We start from the raw sequence: 7,813 nt of genomic DNA, 5'->3' as shown, positions 1-7,813 counted from the left end.
GTACAAGGTATGGTTCAACAATTGGATGTTTGAAACAATGTCCTTTTTGCCAAAATTCAAGTGAGCAAGCATGGCTATGTGTACTTGTTGGTGTATGGCTGCATGATGAGGTTTCAACATGACAGAAAAATGGCTTGCTAACTTCTGTTTTGAGAGTACAAACCATGGTATGGTGGATGCATAAACAAGTATGGTGCAAGTATGGTCAAAGGGTACTTTTCTTGTAATTCAAGCAAACAAACAAGATTCACATGTTCTGCATAATTTGGCTTTGCAAACACACTTAAAATGATATTTATGAGCTGTTCCAATTGGCCAAATGTTGAAAAAATGCTTGAGTCAAAAAGTCAACTCTTGGTCAAACTTTGAATTTAAATGAAAAAGGTCCAAAAATGCCATTTTGATTGGTAAGGTTTTAGGTCATGAAATTTATATTTTTGGAAAGAGGATGAAAAATGTGGTTTGTAGGAAAAAACCCCACCAAATTTGGCCAAACGGTTTGGGAGATATGGCCCTTTGAAGTTCAAGATTTTCTAAAATCGATTCGATCATAACTTGCCAACCATACATGGGAATTGAGAGTTCTAGGACTTTTTGGAAATGGGAGAACAAGATCTTCAACTTTCATGTTGGGCAAAAATTCATTTGAGGCTTTTATCACAATGTAAGTTTGAGGATCAAAACTTTCCATTTTTGGTAAGTTTCAGTTACAGGCCCAGTTTCCACTTTGGGAAATTGTTGATCTGGCTTCAAATTCTTCCATGATGGTGTTTGGCATGATATATGATGACTATTTGGACATGAATGAACTCTCACAAACCGATTCCAATCATCCAATCACTGATTAAATGGACAGTTGACCAACAGTTGACTTTTAGGGTTTCTGACTGATTGTGCATTGACTGATGACTTCCAAACCCTAATTCCTTGAGAATTTGACTTCAAATGATGTCCCAAGTTGATTGAACTCTGGATTATTGACCATGGTGCCCAAATTCCACAAGCATGACCACCATCCACTACTTTGACTGACAGTTGACCTTTTAGGGTTTTTGACTGTCTGTGTATGAACTGCTGACCTCTGAGCCCTCAACCCTTGACCAAAATACTTCAAATAGACCTCCAAGCCATGTGAACTTGTTGGACAAAACCTAGGGCATTGGTTCAATGAGAAATTCCTTTGCTTGCTTGGTTGACTGATCAGGAGATAGGTTTGACCTAATTCCTTGACTGTCTTGCACTTGAGGCAACTGGGAATAATGCAAATGCTATGCAATGGATCATGATATGCTATGACCTAATATGAAAATGTATGTATAATGGTAGGTGCAAATTTGAGGTGCTACAGAGTCACGCTACAAGAAGAAGGTCAATGATAGTGTAACTAGAAAGGGTGTTCCTTACAAGGTGATGTGGTACCTATAGGTAATTCAAAGGTTCAAGAGATAGTTTGCTAATGCAAATGATGCAAAGAATACTAGATGGCAGGCAGATTAAAGAGAGTGTGATGGAAAAAAAATCCATGTAGTTGATTCATTACAATGGACAAAAATTGATTTCTTATTTCTAGATTTTGCACTAGAACCAAGGAACCTTAGGCTTGGACTTTCCACCGGCGAAATGAATCCTTTTGGTAATTTGATTACTAGTCATACGTCATGTCTTATTCTTCTTATAATTTATAACCTATCTTTGTGGTTGTACAAGAAACACAAATATATGATGTTATCAATGATGATTTCGGGTCCAAAACAACCAGGAAACGACATAGACATTTATTTAACTCCATTGATTGAAGATTTAAGACTTTAGTGGGAGGAAGTCGGTGATGTTAATGATGCGTATACATGTGATAACTTTAAGCTGTGTGACATGTTATTTTGTACAATCAATGACTTTCCTGCATACGGTAATTTGTCTGGGTACAACATCAAGGTACATAAAGTATGTCCTATATGTGAATTTTATACATGCCACCACCAATTACAACATGGAAAAAAGACTGTTTATCTTGGGCATCAAAAAAATTTAAGACCTAATCATCCATATCGTAGATTATGAAAAGCTTTTAATGAATAGCAGGAGTTTGATTTTGCTCCAAAGCCCTTAACCATGTAGGAAGTTTATAAAAGACAACAACACATTAAGGTTGTCTTTGAAAAAAACTAAAAGGTAAACAAAAGTGGCTCATGGAGAAAAATAGTTGGAAAAAGAGGTCGGTGTTCTTTGATCTTCCATATTGGTCTAGCCTTGATGTAAGACATTTTCTTTATGTGTTGTAAGTGGATAAAAATGTATGTGATAGTTTGATTGGAACATTTCTCAATATTAAAGGCAAGAAAAATGATACTAAGAAATTCTGTGAAGATATGGTGGTGATGGGTAGACGTCAAGAGTTAGCCCAAAAAAAGGAAATATGACATATTTGCCCTCAGCTTGTCACACTCTTTCTAAAAAATAAAATAAAATTTTTTTGTGATTTTTTGCAGAGTATCAAAGTTCCCCAAGGGTACTCATCAAATATGAAGAAACTTGTGTCGGAGAACGATCACAAATTGGTTGGCTTAAAATCTTGTTATTGTCATATACTGATGCAACAGCTTTTACTAGTGGCTATCCGTTACATTTTACCAAGGAATGTTAGGGTAACTATAACCAGATATTCTTATTCTTCAATGTTATATGTAGTAAAGTGATTGATCTTAAAAATTTAGACGAGTTGGAACATGACGCTGCAATTATCTTGTGTCAATTAGAGATGTTTTTTCCTTCATCATTCTTTGACATTATGATTCACTTAGTTGTCTGTCTAGTAAGGGAGATTAGAATTTGTGGTCCAGTTTATTTACAGTAGATGTATCTCGTAGAGCGTTACATGAAGATCTTCAAATGGTATAAAGAATCATCATTGTCTGGAAGCTTTGATCGTTGAACGTACATCACGGAAGAAGCTATTGAGTTTTATAGAATGTATTTGTCATAAGCTAACTCAAAAGGAATTACTGAGTCTCGTCATGAGGGAAGATATGAGTCAAAAAGTCTAGGATGAGAATGAGAACCAGTCGATTGTTTGAAACATGAGGGCTCTAGTGACATTAAGGATGTGTTGTGCTTCCGTCATTTCACTGCATCTTATTATGAGGTCTCTTGAGACATATAATAATTATCTATGATGAACTATGTGTCATTCTTAGACCGGATTTTCTTGATTTTGTGGTCAAGTTTAGTTTTTACGAATGTGGTGAAATAAAAGAACAAGGGTTGTGTCTCGAACTTGTTTTTATCATAAATTCTCATGTTTTAGTTAGTTATGTGTAGTCATCTACGATAGTTAGAAACTAACAATGGCCATGGACATATGGAATAATAGGGGCCCCAATTGTCAATTTGAATAAGTTCAAAAGAACCCGACTATTTTATAAAGCTCTTGTTAGACAAGGCAACCAATTTGTGATATAGATAGTTGGAAACATACATATACATACATATTGTTCATTGCAAAGTCCTCACCAATTGTGGAATTTTCTTCTGTCACTATCATAGAAATCAACATTCTTAATTGAAGAGATTTTCTCTTTGAACTAGAAATCAAGAAGAAATACATGAAAGTGTTCGCGGGACGGTTTGGTTCCGTTTTAAGAAAATTTGATATCCAAATCTATTAAAAATATATGAATTGATTTAAATTGAATTTGCATATTTTTATGATAAAATTCAAACCAAAACAAATAAAAGAAACACCATGAAAGTTTGGATTGGATGATTCGAAGCACACTAAATATTTTTAAAAATATTTAATTTACATCAACTAATTTTTCATAATAATCTTAAATCTTAATATTTTTAGAAATTCATTGCCCGAACTAATTAACATCCAGTTTATTGGTTTGCCGGAACCAATAACATCTATAGAAATACATACTTGAAATAGCAAGAGTCAAATCGCGTGACCCTTTTAATCACAAAAAGAGCATATTTTGTTGTTTGAAGATCATTTCCATAAGAAGAAAACCTGCCTCTTCGTAGACATTATTTTTGTTGGAATCTTCCTATAGTGTTATTGTTGCTCCCATTTGTGAAAATTTGAAAGAATTACCTTGAAGTTGTCTTCTTAATGTAGAACGGATGAAAACAATTTTCTCACATTGGGTAGGGATCCATCATCAAGATTTAATTTATAACCATGTTGAAGTGTCATTCAAATTCTTCAAAATCATATGACATATTTCATATCTGTTGTTAGTTCACTTGAGAAATAAGGAAAAAGCTTAATATCTTTCCATAAGGCCATGAGCTCGTTGAAGAAAAGCACTTAAAAAATGTTAACCATGTTTCATCGAATGAAAAGGTTAATTTTTTTTCAACGGCCAACGTATAAATGTTGAAATGAAAATACATAACACACTTGTATTGTTCTTATAATAAGTAAAAAGCTACAGTATCAAATATTATACTGGATATCAAATTGATCTTAATGCCTAAATATCATTTAACTGTCATGCCAAAGTAAAACCGATTGAAAAACAAAACAGAACATTTTAAAAATAAAATAAAATATAGGGCAGTTTATCAAGATCTATTTAAACATGAAGTAAAAAAACATGCAAAATATTGAAACTGCCCCCAGAAAATAACTATTGGCCGGGTGAAATAGAGATCTCAAAACAGAATTGACAGAGAACCCATTGGATCGGCCGAAAATAAACTATCAAAGAAAGAAAGAAATAGAAAATAAATCATAGATTGTTGTTGCAGAAGAATAGAGAAAGAGAATTGAAGGTTTTTTTGTATGCCTGCAACGGAACTCGGACGCAAATGTTTTGCTGCTACGTCCGGTTCTTTCCAGGTATTTGGAAACCTAATTTTGACTCCAGATCATTTTATAGCCAATCAATCACGGATAATTTTGTTGTTTTTGTTTGTCCTAGTCTTTAGCAATGCTAAATCACATAATTTAAGAATCATTCAGAGTATTGAATCCAAACTCTTCATATAAATGAATATATATTTATTTTATCAACTACTATATTTCTTATGATTATTTTTACTTAAAGGATATATATATATATATATATATATATATATATATATATATATATATATATATATATATATATATATATATATATATATATATATATATATATATATATATATATATATATTATATATATATATATATATATATATATAACTTTTATTACACAAATATTTTGAAATAAATCAAAATTAAACAAAATAATATAGTATATATTTTCATGCATGTGTCCTCTTTTGGACCGGCTAAGGATTCAATTAATTAAGATCTAATCTATCTAAAATTTATTCTACTCGACTAAAGGTATAGATAAGTTCACACGATAAGAATAAGGTATAATCTTTGATCTTAATTTTCATTATACTCATCTTGAATCTTAAATTGATTTGGGCGTTTGAGTGTTAACCGTGTAGATCCACCATGCGCGTCGTAAAGGAGATCGGAGCCACCATTCAAGATCACCAATTATTCAACTATCTTCAATTCTAGTTTCCTCGTAGAGCTAAAGCCTTAATTTCTGGTTCCCAAACGGAACATTCACATTAAAGAAAGCAGACCGACAAAAACAAGAGTGTCTGTCTGGACGCTAATGAATGATAATTTTGTTATTTTACTTATCCTAGACTTTAGAAAGCAGACCTGCAGAAACTAGTGCGCTTCTGGTAAGCAATGATGACTCATGGATTTGACACAAAAAAATAACACATTCATATGGAAATTTAAACAAATTAGTCAAACACGGTCTTATCATTGGTTTACCAAAGATAAAAAAATTCAAATATAAATTATGTGATGCATGTCAAAAGGGAAAGCAAACCAAATCAACTTTCAAGCCAAAAAATATGGTAACAACTATAAGGCTATTTAAATTTTTGCACATAGATTTATTTGGTCCATCAAGAACTAGAAGCTTTGGAGGTAATGTATATGTCTTACTTATTATCGATGATTTTTCTAGATTTTCTTGGACACTATTTTTAGTACATAAAAACGACGCTTTCAAGGCATTTAAGAAGTGTGCAAAGCAGGTACAAAGTGAAAAATCATTCAATATTGCATCAATTAGTAGTGACCATGGCAGAGAGTTCCAAATTGTATCATTTGAAGAATTTGTGAATAAAATTATATCTTTCAAAAAATTTCAGCACCAAGGACTCCTAAAAAAATGGAGTGGTTGAAAGGAAAAATTGATCTCTAGTCGAACTTGCGAGAACCATTCTAAGTGACTCGAGTTTACCAAAGTATTTTTGGGCGGATGCCGTAAGCACAACATATAATGTAAGCAACCGGCTTATCATTAGGCCAATCTTGAAAAAGACTCCATATGAATTCTTCAACGGAACAAAGTCAAACATTGATCACTTTCATATTTTTGGATGTAAGTGTTTTATCCTCAATAATGACAAAGACAATCTCGGTACGTTCAATGAAAAATCTGATGAAGGTATTTTTCTTGGTTACTCTCTCTCAAGTAATGCTTATAGAATTTATAATAAAAGAACTTTAACTATTGAAGAATCAATGCATGTATCTTTTGATGAAACTAACCCCTCTAAGGAGAATATAGTGTTTTGTGATAATGATGGTGATTTTTTAGAAGCACCTATGGAAGACATTGCTAAAAATGACAAAGTTGATCAATCAGAACACAAAGAGGAAAACATACAACAAGAGAAAAATTAAAGTAACCTTCAAGCAGACCTCAGAGAACAAGACACATGCCTGCAAGGTTGCAAGAATGTATGATTACATCAGATGATGTGGTAAATAAAGAAGTTGAGCTGGTACACTATGCTTTCTATGCATATGTCAAACCAGTCAATATAGTTGAGGTATTGAAAGATTCGAAGTGGATGAAAGCTATGAACGAAGAGCTAAAGTCAATCGAAGTCAACAACAATTGGTCACTTGTCGAGTCGCCCCAAGATAAGAAGGCAATCGATGTGAAGTGGTTATACAAGGTGAAGTTTAATCCTAGAGGAGAAGTGACTCGACATAAGGCGAGACTTGTGGCGAAAGGATTTCTTTAGAAAGAAGGAATCGACTTCAACAAAGTTTTTGTACCTGTTGCTAGGATCGAAATAATCAGGTTGATTGTTAGTCTAGAAAACATGAACAACTAGCAGATATGTCAGATGGATGTGAAATGTGCATTCCTGAATGGCTCCTTAGAAGAAAAAGTTTATGTTGCATAACCAGTTAGGTTTATGAAACAAGGTGAAGAAAGAAATATGTGCAGGCTGCATAAAGCCTTGTACGGGCTTAAACAAGCTCCAAGAGCTTAGAACAAGAAGATATATGGCTTTCTAAGGGAGAAGTAATTTGTGAAGTGCAAGTTTGAACATGGAGTATATGTAAGAATAAGTAATATTGAATTGCTTATACTATGTCTCTATGTTGATGACTTATTGATAACGGGTAGCTGCAAGAAGGAGATTGAAGACTTCAAAAGTGATCTCAACAAGGAATTCGAAATCTCAGATCTGGGTCACATTTCATATTTCATGGGCATCGAATTCTACAAGAGTGGTAGAGGTTTGATGATGCATCAAATAAGGTATGCAGGTGAAATACTCAAGAGATTTGAGATGCAAGATTGCAACCCAACTTCGACTCTAACTGAGCCCAAATTACAACTGTCGAAAGATTCAGATGAAGATGATGTCGACCCAACCCAATATAGAAGACTTATTGGGTCACTTATGTAACACCCTTCTAAAATACCCCAAATATTTAATTAAAATAATAAAAATATCAATCAGAGTAATTATACCC

Source organism: Lathyrus oleraceus, chromosome 1 (assembly GCF_024323335.1).
Source record: "Lathyrus oleraceus cultivar Zhongwan6 chromosome 1, CAAS_Psat_ZW6_1.0, whole genome shotgun sequence".
Lineage (NCBI taxonomy): Eukaryota > Viridiplantae > Streptophyta > Magnoliopsida > Fabales > Fabaceae > Lathyrus > Lathyrus oleraceus.
This window is presented reverse-complemented; position numbering follows the sequence as displayed.